At 45.6% G+C, this 13,261-nt stretch overlaps 1 protein-coding gene across 12 annotated transcripts in view; it reads right to left on the bottom strand.

The window, feature by feature from the left end:
• Positions 1–13,261, bottom strand: part of ABLIM1 (actin binding LIM protein 1) — a 294,975-nt gene that overhangs the window by 84,190 nt on the left and 197,524 nt on the right. For 3 of the 12 annotated variants that reach the window (XM_080823242.1, XM_080823243.1, XM_080823244.1), the window contains exon 1: positions 6,001–6,266. The exons of the other annotated variants lie outside the window; for them this stretch is intronic. The gene's annotated coding sequence lies outside the window, so the exon portion shown is untranslated. Of the gene's footprint in view, positions 1–6,000; positions 6,267–13,261 lie in introns of those variants that run through there. 12 annotated transcript variants of the gene reach the window in all.

Raw genomic sequence — 13,261 nt, 5'->3', positions numbered from 1 at the left:
CTTTGAAGACAGACATCCTGGATCCAAATTCTGACCCTGCTAGTAATCATCTGTATGCCTTGGGGCAGCTGCTCTGAGCCTCAGTTTTGTCACTTGCGAAACAAAGATGAGAGTCATAGTGGGTACCGTGCGTAGAGTCGGTAGAAGGACTTTAACGAGCTACAGAGTATAATGCTCAGCGAAATGAGTCAGTCAGAGAAAGACAATTACCATATGATTTCACTCATATGTGGAATTTAAGAAAGCAAACAGATGAACTTATGGAAGGGTGTGAAGGGGAAAAAAGAAAAAGAAAAAGAAAAAAGAGGGAGGGAAACAAACCACAAGAGACTCTTAGAATAAACTGAGGGTTGATGGAGGGGGTGGGGGAGGGGCTAGATGGGTGATGGGCACTGGGTGTTGTATGCAAATGAGGAATCACTAAATTCTACTCCTGTAACAAATACTGTAGGTGTGTTCACTAACTAGAATTTAAATTCTTTAATTTATTTATTATTACTTTTTAAGATTTTTATTTATTCATTTCACAGACAGAGATCACAAGTAGGCAAAGAAGCAGGCAGAGAAAGAGGAGGAAGCCGACTCCCGGCTGAGCAGAAAGCCCGATGCAGGGCTCGATTCCAGGACCCTGAGATCATGACCTGAGCCGAAGGCAGAGGCTTTAACCCACTGAACCACCCAGGCGCCCCTTAAATTCTTTAATTTAAAGCATTTCTTTAAATTAAAGAATTTAAAGAAAATTTAACTAGAATTTGAGAAAAAAAAAAGGGACTTGAAGTACAAAGTACAAAGGCAGTAAGAACAGGTAGTAACTACAACCATAACTGCCCTCTATTAGATACTCCTGTCCTCATGGAGCTTACCCTGAAGAACGGCGGCTGACCTGGAAACAAGTGCCTGCAAGAGAGTAAGACTGCTGCGTAATGTACTGAGCGAGGCGGGTGTCAGGAAGAAAATCATCCAAGACTGCTATGCAGGGGAGTCATGGAGACATCCCAGAAGAGGGGCACTTAGTGAGATTTAAAGGGGAGGAGACCTTTACGAAGCACATAGTCCTTCCCCCCACCATCCCTTCCCATTGGTCCATTCACCCACTTGTTTATTGAGCACTACCTTCCATCAGATAATGTCTTAGGTGCTGGGGATAGGGCTGCGCCTGTCACAAAGTCTGCATTTTAGCAGGGGATGGCAGAGAGTAGACAAGTATATGAGCATCGAAGAACTTTAGATCATGGAGCAGGGTGGTCGGGTGGGGTGGGGGGAGTACCATGAAGAAAAGGAAACAGGTCCAGGGGACAGAAGATGACCTGCGGTTGGGTAGACGGAGGCAGCTTCAGCTACAGTGATCAGGGGAGACTTCTCTACGGAATGGCAGGCAGGGCGAATAATGAGTACACCAAGACTGGGGGAAGGATGTTCCAAGCGGAGAACAAGAGTGTGCAAAGACCCCATGAGATGGAAAAAACAGGTCTTGAGGGACAGAATGCAGGCCAGGGGGCTGGTATGAATGAGGGGGACAGAGGTAGGTAACCAGGAGACAGAGTGGGGTGCTTAATCACAGAGGGCTGGGTAAGCCGAGATAAGATTTTTCAATAGGTTTTTTAAATAATTCTGAAGGTTAGAGTCAAAACAAAAAACCCAGTCAATAACATTTTTCCCCCCTCAAGCTTTCAAACTCTTTAGAAAACACAAAGGGAAGCCTGGAAATCTCCCCTGCCCGCCCCCAGTCCTCAGGCCCTCCGCTTTGTTATGTAAGAACCAACACCCTTCTTTAATCTGTTGCCAGAACCAGATACACTTTGCATCCCAAACAAGCTGCCAAAACAAAACAGAAAAAGCTGGGCTCCAACTCTGTGAGAGGATGTTCTCAACTTTGCAAAAACACATTTCTCTATCTTTCAAGTATGTTTATTTGGACAAGGTATACGGATATATGCACAGACGCAAGGGGCCAGCTGCCGAGAACCAAGACAAACCAGCAAAATGGGTATTTAGCGGTTGGGAAAGATAAAAGCCGTCTAAATATAAGCAAACATTTCTGCTTCATCGAACTGGTTTATGAGCAAAACACGACCTCAACGTGAAGCAATGCAGAGGAGGACACAGACGCGTATTTGCCAAAACCATTTTGGGCTCGGTGAACAGAAGAGTAGCAGGGTGTGTTTCCTCTTTTACTAGCCGCCCCCCCCCCCCCAGGCCGCACCTTGGTGCTGGGGAGGTTCATTCTTGCTCATCCAGACTCCTAGCAGCGACTCTGCTAAGGGCAATGGAGCTGCGGTCTGTGTATACATGACAGCACGCTTCAGCTTCTCTCCCAGCTCAGGCCGTTGGCCTTATCTGGACACTGCACGTCCTGACACCCGATTCAGGAAATGGGGGCTCATTCCAACCTCCCAGGAGACACCCCCCCAATACTCCAGGATGTCATGTTAGGAGACCTAGAGTTAAGGAGGCATATTTTTTCACTTGTGATCTACAAGTTTTTTTCTTTTGACCAGATAATTTTCAACAAACAAGCTGAGAATACTATGTCTTTGGGTCAAATCCTGGAGCTGGTCTGTTTTTTAAGTTATTAAATCTGTGTGGCATCTTTAGCATGTGGGATTTTAAATAATAGCAGAAGTTTAATTTCTGGGCCTCATGAAAGAAAAATTTATAAAGCTCCTCATTCCAAATTCTACAATCCATAGATCTGCTTTTTCTGCATTCTTAAAAGATTCTTCTGGTAGTCCCTCAAACATTAAAAGCTGCTTTGCCGGGAGTTGGAGTTGTCCTTTTGGAAAAATTATGGACAATGTGAACATGGCATGCAAGCCTCTCACAGACCAACCTCCTAGGTGGTCTTTCTATGGGAATCACTGACATTCACTCACTCATTCATCAACTACTAAGCAACCAATATGGCCAGACACTGGGCCCATCTTGGGGATCAAATGGACCTAAAATCCTAGCATTCTCTGTGCTCATGGGCCTCAGGTATAGCAAGGGAGGGAGCGAATTCTAATAACGAGCATATGTTTCTAAAAGAGCACATGGTGTATGATACACTGGTACCTCCAGGTAGAGGTAAAAGGAAGGTTTTTGAGGTAAAAGGAAGGTTTGCTTTACAATAAAAAAAAAAAAGCAGAAAACATAATTTGTTGGTAACAGTAACAAAAACCATAAATTGTTGATAACACTGTGGGCCGGTCCAATCCTGTCACCAAGAATGGACTCCAACAAGTAGAGGCATTTCCTGATATGTTCAGCCAATGGCAAGGGCCACCACCTCCCACCCCTCCCACCCCAACTGGGCTTGACCGGAGTCTTCCCCAGAGTGGCCTGTCCCCTCCTGTTTGGTGGTAGCTCCCAGAAGTCATGGTGCTCAGTGCAACCTACCACATTCTTGGAGAAATGCCAAGAAAATGTAACACATAACTGGATTGTAAGAGAACAATTTTATGAGGTTATGAATATATACTTATGAAATTTAAAGCTATAATTGGAACAAGGGTCCACCCACAGAAGTAAAGTGGGGACTATGAAAAGTTAGCTGAATCAGATGTTTTGTATCAGTGTTTGTTTGCTACAACTTTACTCACAATCTGTTAACTTTTGAGAGCCAACAAGCAGTAGCACACGCTAAAGGTACAGGAAAAATTGTAAATGGAAAAAAAAAAAAATCCTGCCATGGCCTTTATGGTTATCTGTGAGCTGGAGAAAGGCTGTGAGTACTCTATTTCATTGACAAAAGAAACCCAATTCCTAGAAAATCTAAGTTTGAGACCTACTGATATAGAAGGCAAAAGGAAAAGAGAAATGAAAGCGCTCAGCTGCAGGTTCCAAAAGAAAAACCCAACTATGTGTGCCCAGATTTACTCAAAGCCCACATCAAAAAACCTGTTTGCAGGCTTGATAAATAATGGGTAATTATTTGCTTTACAAAGTGGGCTATTACACGAGATCCCTTTAAAAAACAAACAAACAAACAAAAAAAAACCAGTACATTCCTGGGATGCACTTAAGAGGAGATTCAGGTTGGAAAAGTCAGACTACTATACAACCAAGGCACTGTATCAAACAAGGCCCCAAGGGATTGTGACCAGGGTGGCCAGGAACAGAAGAATGTACACCAAGAATAGAGTTTAACCCCCGCTCTCTGGCTCACGCCAGGACCTGACTTCAAACAAAAGCAGAACACAATAAAAACCAACACAGGCAGGGCAAGGTATTGTCCTGTCAAGGTTCCTTTGACTCAGCCACTGTCCCTTGGGGTCTGGCCTCCCTTTTCATGGCCCTCTCTTCCTTTGTGGTAGCTGGTCTCAAAAGTGGCTTCTTTACAGCAATGGTCCAACTGGCAGGTGACGCTGCCCTGCAGGGAACCGCTGGCAACATCAGGAGACATTTTGGGTTGTCACAACTGGGGAAGGCAGGCTACGGTCAGTAATGAGCAGAGGCCACAGATACTGCTGAACATCCCACAGGCCCGCCCTCCGCAACCAAGAACTGACCCATCCAAAATGTTAATAGTACAGAGGTTGAGAAACTCTGGTCTACAGGAGGCAAAATTATGATCATCCCTTTAGAGCTGGGATTCAGGGACCGAGTATTTTGAACTCTCCCATCCTTTTAAATGAGCTACTATTTAGTTGGAGGGAAAAAACCTACAGATCTGTTGTCCTGATTTGATATTCTCTGGATCAGCTGGATAAGCCACAATGCAAGGGTTAGACTCATTGACACATAAAAATGGCTAAGCAGCCACTTGAAAACATTTGGTCAAAACATGCATTCAAAGAACCACAACGAGACGCTTGGCAAGGGCGCATACTTAGTCTTAAAAAGCCTTCTCAAAAGTAATTTATGCCAATGAGCCGTGGCAAATTCACCTATTCTGTAAGTACATCGTGACTCAACAAGCCTTTTGATCCATTACAGAACGGCAACAATTATAGTTTAATGAGTTATTTTCACTTACTTGTCAGAACCTGTTTGGATAATCTAAATAACTTCACATCCTCTTAACATTCCTCATGAGACCGTCTCAGAGAAAACAGACTCAATTTTCTTTTAAATCCCCAATCCCAGTTAAGTGACAGCTGAAGCTGTAGTGACCACTCTCCTGCTGGGTTTTGGCTAGATCCTTCTTTCCACCACCCCCACCTTTCCAAAATCAGAAATCTCTTTCTTTCACAGTTGAGATTTCCTTCTTCTCATTCCTTCTTTAGAGCCAGCATGGCCTATTTTAAAACTTTTTTTTCCCCCTAAAAAATTAACTAGAGAGCACAGTTTAAGAAGCAGGTTTTCCGGAAAACTATTTTCACCCTAAAGGCAAGAGTCTCTAGGCTGCTTTCCCTTCACGTTCAAAGATGGTGGGACAGGTAACAAACAAGCCTTTTCAATCTGCAGCTATAACAAAATATGAATAGTACCCAAACGTTTTGCTTCCTCATTTTCATTCATGGGGAACTTCTTAAAAAAAAAAAAAAAAAAAACCCCACACATTTATAGTAACAGATAAATCCACCCGAGTCCCTGCACTACCAACCCCCCCCAAAACAGGCCTCCCAAACCCTTTCATCTCAAATATAAATTCCACAGAGCGCCACAAACCACAGACAAGACAAAAAACAAAAAAACAAAAACCCAACCGCAAATCTGGGAACCACATTCTCCTTTCAATCTTGAAGGTAGCAGCCTGAAAAAACACAAACCCCGTTAAAAGGTCCATAAACCCAAACTCTCAAACAACCTGCCTTTCCTGCTCTTTACTCTAGTAGTGTGTCAAGGAGAAAAAGCTGCACAGTTCATTTCCTATCATTAAAAAAACACCCAAGAGTTTAAGTTAAGAAGTCGTTCAGGCCGATGGCAAGCGGGTTCTGCGGCCAGCACCCCGCAGAGCACATGTGGAGGACCCCGGGGAGGGGGGCGGGGGTGCTCCCGGGTCACCAAGGAAGCCAGGAATCCCACGTCCGCCCTGCAAAGCCAAGGACGGACAGATGCCTCGCGCCGCCGCTTTACCTTCCGCCAGGGCCCCTCTCCTCCTCCTGCTCCTTCCCTGGCGGTGCTGAGCTGGGAACGCCTCTGGGCTTCCAACTCGGAGCGCTGCAAAGGGGCTGCTGTCCCCCCGATCCCTGCCCCACCGATGGGAGGGCCCGGTGCCCTCCCGGGTCACCCGCGCGGGCCTCTCTCCGAGGCTAGGCAAGCGCGCTGTGCCCCTATGGAGAGGCTCACACACCGGAAAACAGACCGCGGCAGGCGTTCCCACGCCTCCCTCCCCTCGCTGTACTCACTAGTTCAACACACCAGCAAACCACTACGGGCCAGTCCAAGTTCTCACAGAAAGGAGGGGGGTAAGCTGGCTTTTCGTTTAAAAAAAAAAAAAAAGGGCAGGTTGGGGAAAGTACCATTTCTTCAGGGTCACTCAACACTTGTCTGCAACACACATCTGACTGCCACTGTCCCCGAGGCAGAAGCTTGCAGGGAAACCAGATTCTTCTGGCTTTTTAAAGTTAACTTTCTTGGGTTTGAGATGAATGGAAAGGTGTTGCAAGCCGAACACAGCTATGGAACAGCGGGCAGCCTTCTCCTCCAAGTCGCTGCTGTTGAGGCCCGGATTATGAAATTCTTCCTGGAGTAAAATGGAGAGCAACTTGATTTTGATTCCCACTGATTATTGAGAATTTTCTGATTTTCATGGTCCTATTTTTTTGTTTGTTTTTGAGAGAAATGTGACCCCAAAACGACTTTGCTTATCAAGCTTCCTTGAGTCATATTTTTGGTGCAGTCCATACTGTGCTTTTCTACTGTAGCCAAAAAAAATTCAGTAGAGACCTTCTATATTGCAAGTACTTTACACACGTAACCACATTGCCAACTAAACCATTCTGCAGAAATCCCAGACAAGCCAGGGACAGAAGGCGAAGCCACAGGCTGTTCATATATGTGAACAGAGAGGAGGAGCCAGGGACCTTCCACCCGGATAGCGCCGCACTTTGGATGGTCCCCTTTCTTAGGACGAGGGCCCCATCCTGTTACGGCTCTTGCCATTTTTAATACCACTGAAGCGATCTAGGGAAATTTTTCATGAAGATTTATTTGCCCATAAAATGAGCTAGTAGAAAGACCCCTTATGTATGAATGGAAGCAATTCCCGGCACTGGTGAAGAAATGCAAGGTTTTTAGCAACAAAGCTGTGCTTCTAAAATGAAGAGGAAGCTATTGGATTACATGTTATAATAACTAGAGGGCATTTTTTAAGTTTTTCTTTCAAGGAGTTGGAAGCCTCCAGGAATGTGCCTTCACCACACCCTTGCAGGGCAAGTTTCTCCCAGTGTGAGCTGTTGCCCCCAAACCCCCACCCCCACTAGAATTACCCAGAGCAGGGCGGCATGTTAACATGCAGATTCCTGGGCCCAGGCCTGGACCCTCACCCTCACCCCAAATCAGAATCTCTGGGTGAGGTCTGGGAACCCAAGCTTTCAACCAGGTAACCACATAATTCTCATGCACAGCCTTTGGGACTCTAGGATCCCGGCCTTAAAACACTGGCAGTCAGGAACTATACCATTTATTTCTGTGATCCCAGAACTTTGTCCTACATCTGGGAAATTAGCAGGCAGTCAACTGTCAGAGGAGCGAAGGAGAGCCTCTTCACAAAGGAAAAGGGGAAAATCACTTGGGCTGTCCATCATGGATAGAAGTACCGGGACATCAGAATTGGGATCCCTGATCCCCAGACTTCATTGGTCTACTCTCCTGTATTTGGAGGATTGGCTCCTCTTTCAGATTTTATTTAACTACCCTCTGTTTTCCAGGATGGGGAGAAAGAGGATGGTTCATCTTCACATTTACCCAGCAAGCTGCCAATTTGTGGGTTTCCAAGTAAAAGGGGCCAAGAAATAATCACCATGTAGAGTCAAGAGGTTTGAGAAATCTGCCTGGTTGGACAGTCCTTATCGAGCAAGAAACGAGAGGCCTTTCCTATCGACCTGTCTCTTGTCCGTGCATATGGATGTGATTTGGGGAAAGAAAATAAAGAGTAAAGAATCAAAGCGTGGGCACAGGAATCTGTCTCAGGTGATTCCAGATCCTATCCATGTTTCCAAGATGCCTACAGCTTTGGATTTTGCTGCAGGGCCGTGAAAATAGGTAGTTTATAAATCGTTTTCGTTTGTAAGGCCACTCCAAAGTGTCCTTTTGGGGGAGGAATTACTGTACCAGTTCATTTCCGCTGGGCTGTATGGGCCCCGGCCCAAACCGTCATTCTTCCTGACTAACTGGCAAGCTCGAAGCAGGTCCATCTGCTGGAACTGGCATAACATCTCCTGCAAGGTGGGAAGCCATGACGTCCAGGAAGCAAGCACGTTCAGGTGGAAAACAAAAGAGAAAGAGGCCTGCTCCCAACAGGACAGGCGGAGGGCAGCATTGTTGCCCGGGGGGCCAAGGAGACCAAATGCTCCCGTGTCCCCTGGAGCATCCATCTCCTGGGCGTCAGGGCAAATTTCACATCCTTACCTAGAGAGACCTATGCTCAGTATAGAAGTTGTGCTGGTGACCTCGGTGCCCCCCAGTTCAATGCTCGACCAAGAGAGGCTTTGTGGACAAAAGCACAAGGACAAAATAGAGCAGAGGTAGCTCGAGATGCCACCTTTTGTCTGTGTTGTCATGAATCCAGAAGCTAGAGAAGATGGCTTGAGACTCAAAGGGCTGCTCTAATGGCCACCCGAGGTACAACCCGGATTGTAGGAGAAAGGGTGTGGAACGCCACTGGGCTCTCTTAGCAACCACCACTGACCGGCAGGTAGGCAGATTCAAGAGGATGGCAAGCATTTTTCTAACACGGCTAACCTTTCAGATGGAGAATGGGTCCAGGTGAGCCCACAAAAGCCAGTTTACCTCATAATTAAACTAAAATAATGCTAGTCTTTAATGGAAAAACAAAAAAAAAAAATTAGTCTTTAAAATGTGTAACCTGACGACTGACAAAAATGATTTGAAGTGGAAAAGAGCATGTTATAAGCACTCAATTAAACCACTTAGTAAAATCAAATCACCCATTTAAATCAAAGAAACAAACAAGACTGGGAAAAAATGACCTAAGACTTCAATAACAACAGCAAATGGAGATAATTTCCCACTCGCACCTGCCAGTGATGACCCATGCTCCAAATCCAAAGCTGACTGCTTTCCTAATAGTTGACAAGCAACTCTTTTAAACCCAGGTTATTCACTGTGTGCGCCTCCTACTCAGCCTTTGCACCACTGTGGGTCCCCACTTAGCTTTTCTGTACTGATATACATTGCCAAAGATTAAACTCTTTTTCTGGTCCACCAAGAGAAGGTCACGGAAATTACCCTGGAATTCATTGACCACCACCTGTGTGGGGCTGGTGAGGCACCTTGGAATCAATCACTTAGAAGAAGGGGTGTGATCATCCTTTAGTAGAACAGTGGTTAAAAATAAAAAGGACATGAGGGGCACCTGGGTGGCTCAGTGGGTTAAGCCTCTGCCTTCGGCTCAGGTCATGGTCTCAGGGTCCTGGGATCGAGTCCCGCATCAGGCTCTTTGCTCAGCGGGGAGCCTGCTTTCTCCCCTCTCTCTGCCTGCCTCTCTGCCTACTTGTGATCTCTGTCAAATAAATTAAAAAAAAAATAAAAAGGACATGAACAGGGCGAGGAATGGGAGCTGGTAGGCAACGGCAGGAAGGGGAAGGATGGGCGCTCTGGGTGCATGAGAGAGTGGACACGTGAGCCCTTCTGAGGCCCAGGAAGTGCCGTGGAGGGTAGAAAGGACAACTCCGATGGGTCATCACTTCTGTGCCTAGAACACTGGCCAGACCAGGAAACCCATCCCATCACTATGCCTTCTAGGCGGGCGGTCTCTCTGCTTTCGGATCCTGATCCTTTCTTAAGTTCAATACCACCACTGACAATCACTCTTAGACTCTGAAGATGCTATACCAGCTTTGGTATTTGGGGGCTGGGTGGCTGCCTGGACCCTACAAGGGGTATAGGTGTAGACTTGGACATCCTATTACTTTTAGAAATGCACATTTCATCTATCTGAGAACAAGTCCTAAATCTTACATTTTCTTCTGTGGCCCCCAATGCTGGGCCCAACATAACTTCAATACTACTTGTTCAGTTCTCTGGAAGAGTTATGTTCCACCGCTTGGTTCAACTGTCACCCCTATACCCACCCACCCCCCCACACACACAATTTCACCAGCAGTAAGCTAAACTCTCTGAAGTTAACACTGAAGTACAAAACATATTTTTAACACCAAATACAAATTCTTTTCAAAACGTCATTTCTGGATAAGGAAGACCTTCCATTTGTGCTGACAGGAAATGGGGTGATTTTTTTCATAAATATCGAAACTTTATGCTTGTGAACATAGTCCTCTGTTACCCTGATGACACATTTCCTCTTGTCATTAATGGAGGAGAAAGTAGAGAACTTCAGGTGAATCAGATAGATTTTCCTCAAATCATTTATCCTGCCAATGTGCTTATGCCCTACTGGGCCAATTCCAAATCTGTTCACGATGGAGGGGACAAAATATGAGCACCAAGTTGCTCTTTGCAAATAAGCTGTTGCAACCAACACATCATAAACCATACACTGAATATAAACCCGAGCTCACTTTCCTGTGCTGGAAAGATCTGATATTAATCAAGTCATAGTTTGTGATCAAGGGCACAGTTCTATGCAAGGGCAACCCATGGCCACACAGGCAACCAAAAGTTGGAATGCTCAGGAAGGGGAAAAACCTGGCACCCAAGGTGGCAGGAAGACAGTGACTGACCGGAGTTCTTGATTCTCGCCCTTTACCCACTGTTCTTCTACCTAATAAGTTCAACCGCCCAAGACCCAAGACTGGAAGAGAGAAGGAGAAAAAGGGAAGAAAGGGATTATCCTCACTACTAACTATGCCAGCAGTTTTGCCTGCCTTCTTTTTTTTTCCAAATCCCACAGCCCTAAGACGTGGTGATTAGTATTCTCATTCACAGGTAAGGAGACCGAGAGTAAGAGGACTCCAGCTCCATGTTATCTGTATGTCTCTGCATAGCAGACGACAGATAGTGTGTGTGTGTTTATACATATATATTTAAATTGGGACATGATCCACATACCATAAAACTCATCCTTCTAAAGTATGCAATTCGGTGGATTTCATGTATTCAGAGTTGTGCGGCCATCACCACTAGCTAATTCAAGAATGTTTTCCTGGGGCGCCTGGGTGGCTCAGTGGGTTAAAGCCTCTGTCTTCGGCTCACGTCATGATCCCAGGGTCTTGGAATCGAGCCCCACATCGGGCTCTCTGCTCTGCGGGGAGCCTGCTTCTTCCTCTCTGCCTGCCTCTCTGCCTACTTGTGATCTCTGTCTGTCAAATAAGTAAATAAAATCTTAAAAAAAAAAAATTCTAAAAAAAAAAAAAAGAATGTTTTCCTTAACCCCCTAAGACCTGGTACCCATTAGCAATCATATTCCCCATTTCCCCAACCCCGGCAACCACTAATTTACTTTGTCTTTGTGGGTTTGCCTATTTTAGACATTGACATGTCACACACATGGAATCACATGACAGGAGGTCTCTCAGGCCTGGCTTCTTTCACCGGGCGCCGTGTTACCAAGGTCCCTCTGTGTGGTAATGTGTTACCAGTACTTTGTCCATTTTGCTGCTGAATAATACTCTATTGTGTGGATATACCACATTTTTAACTTGTATTTAAAGAAGAGCCCCTTTCTACCGTTTATTGTTAAGCTCTAGTTTCAAATTAGGAAAGGCAACTGGAATCACTATATTCTAGACTGGCCCTGCTCCACAGGACCTTCTTGTCGATCTACTGAGCTCCAGGGAGTCCTAGATGGGAGCTCCGTGAAGAACGCCTGTTATCTAACCTGAGACAGCTTCCTCCATCCACGGTGTTCCCCGAGGCCTGCCAGGTGCCCTCGTGGAGCCCACACCTAACTAGAGCAGATGAGACACTGTGAGCTATGACTGCATAGACCAGACGCTGAGAGCTATGACTACACAGACCAGAAACTGAGAGCTATGATTGCACAGACTGGATGCTGTGAGCTATGACTGCACAGACCAGGCACCGTGACCTTAGGATTGCACAGAAGTACAAGAGACTCTATGAGAGGGGTCACTGACTTTCAGTGACATTTTACATGGGTAAAAAGTAAACCAAACAAGCATCAAATGTTTATCATCCTGAAAATAGGTATAACAGGGCCGCTAGTGAGACAGACTTTCTCTCTTTCACCGGGAATGACAAATTTTGGTCCTTCAGCAAGTTATTCTGGGAAGCAAATTAATCACCCGCGTTCTGCAATGATGACTGCCAGGTGGCTCAGGAAGCAGTGTGCATGTTCCTCTCTTCGGAGAACTGGGAAACCTGGCTTCTAATCGCGGTCTGTTACCAATTAGCCCCCGAGTTGCTGACCTCTGTCGATGGAGGTCAGTGGTAACTGCCTTGACCACTTTACAGGCCTGTTGTGTGAATTAAATATTTATGAGGTCATTAGCAAGCATTAAATATATTATACGAGAGCAGGATATTGTGGTGTTTCACCATCCCCTGAGACAAAGACCATCTAAACCAACACTACCAGGATTCCTTGATTCTTTTTCCTCTCCCTAATCCTTAAACGCATTTATGGTCAGAGATAAGTGGAGGCGTGAATCCCTTTGAGCACAGTGGGAATGGGGAGAATGCAATCAGTTTTCAGTGAGGACATGGGGTGTCGTGCTTGCATCACGTGTGTATGACAAAAACCAAGGAAGGAAGGGGCAGGTGGCATTTCAGCTCATCTTTTGCAAATGACAACTTTGATGGTTGCAAACAGACCATATAATGTGCAGGTGCTGTGGGATAACCGCATTTCCTCTCACTACATAGCAGATGAGCCCAGAACAAGACCAGCCCGTTGCTTATGGTTCTTAGAGCGTAACATGCTTGGAATTCCTGCACTGAAAGGAAAGAAGGGGCCAAGGGCCTCCACTTTATAACGCGAATTAATTTCACAGAAACATCCTAAACCTTTGTCCTGGGCTTTATGAAAAAGTAGTCAAAAAGTGAAACAAAACAGAGCCACTTGTTGTTAATTCCAGGGAGAATCAAGGACAAGCCTTTGGCTGAATTATGTTGTGATTCCATTTCCTCCACTGCAGGAGTTCAGCAGGAAGGGGTCTAAAGCCGGTATAAACTCTGTCCTTTTGTCCGTCCATAATTTTCCAGTTAACAGTTAAGACAGGACAGCATCACC

Source organism: Martes martes (assembly GCF_963455335.1).
Source record: "Martes martes genome assembly, chromosome: 14".
In the NCBI taxonomy this organism is placed as follows: Eukaryota; Metazoa; Chordata; class Mammalia; order Carnivora; family Mustelidae; genus Martes; species Martes martes.
Note: the sequence above shows the minus strand (reverse complement) of the source record. Positions and strands in the feature narration are given on the sequence as shown.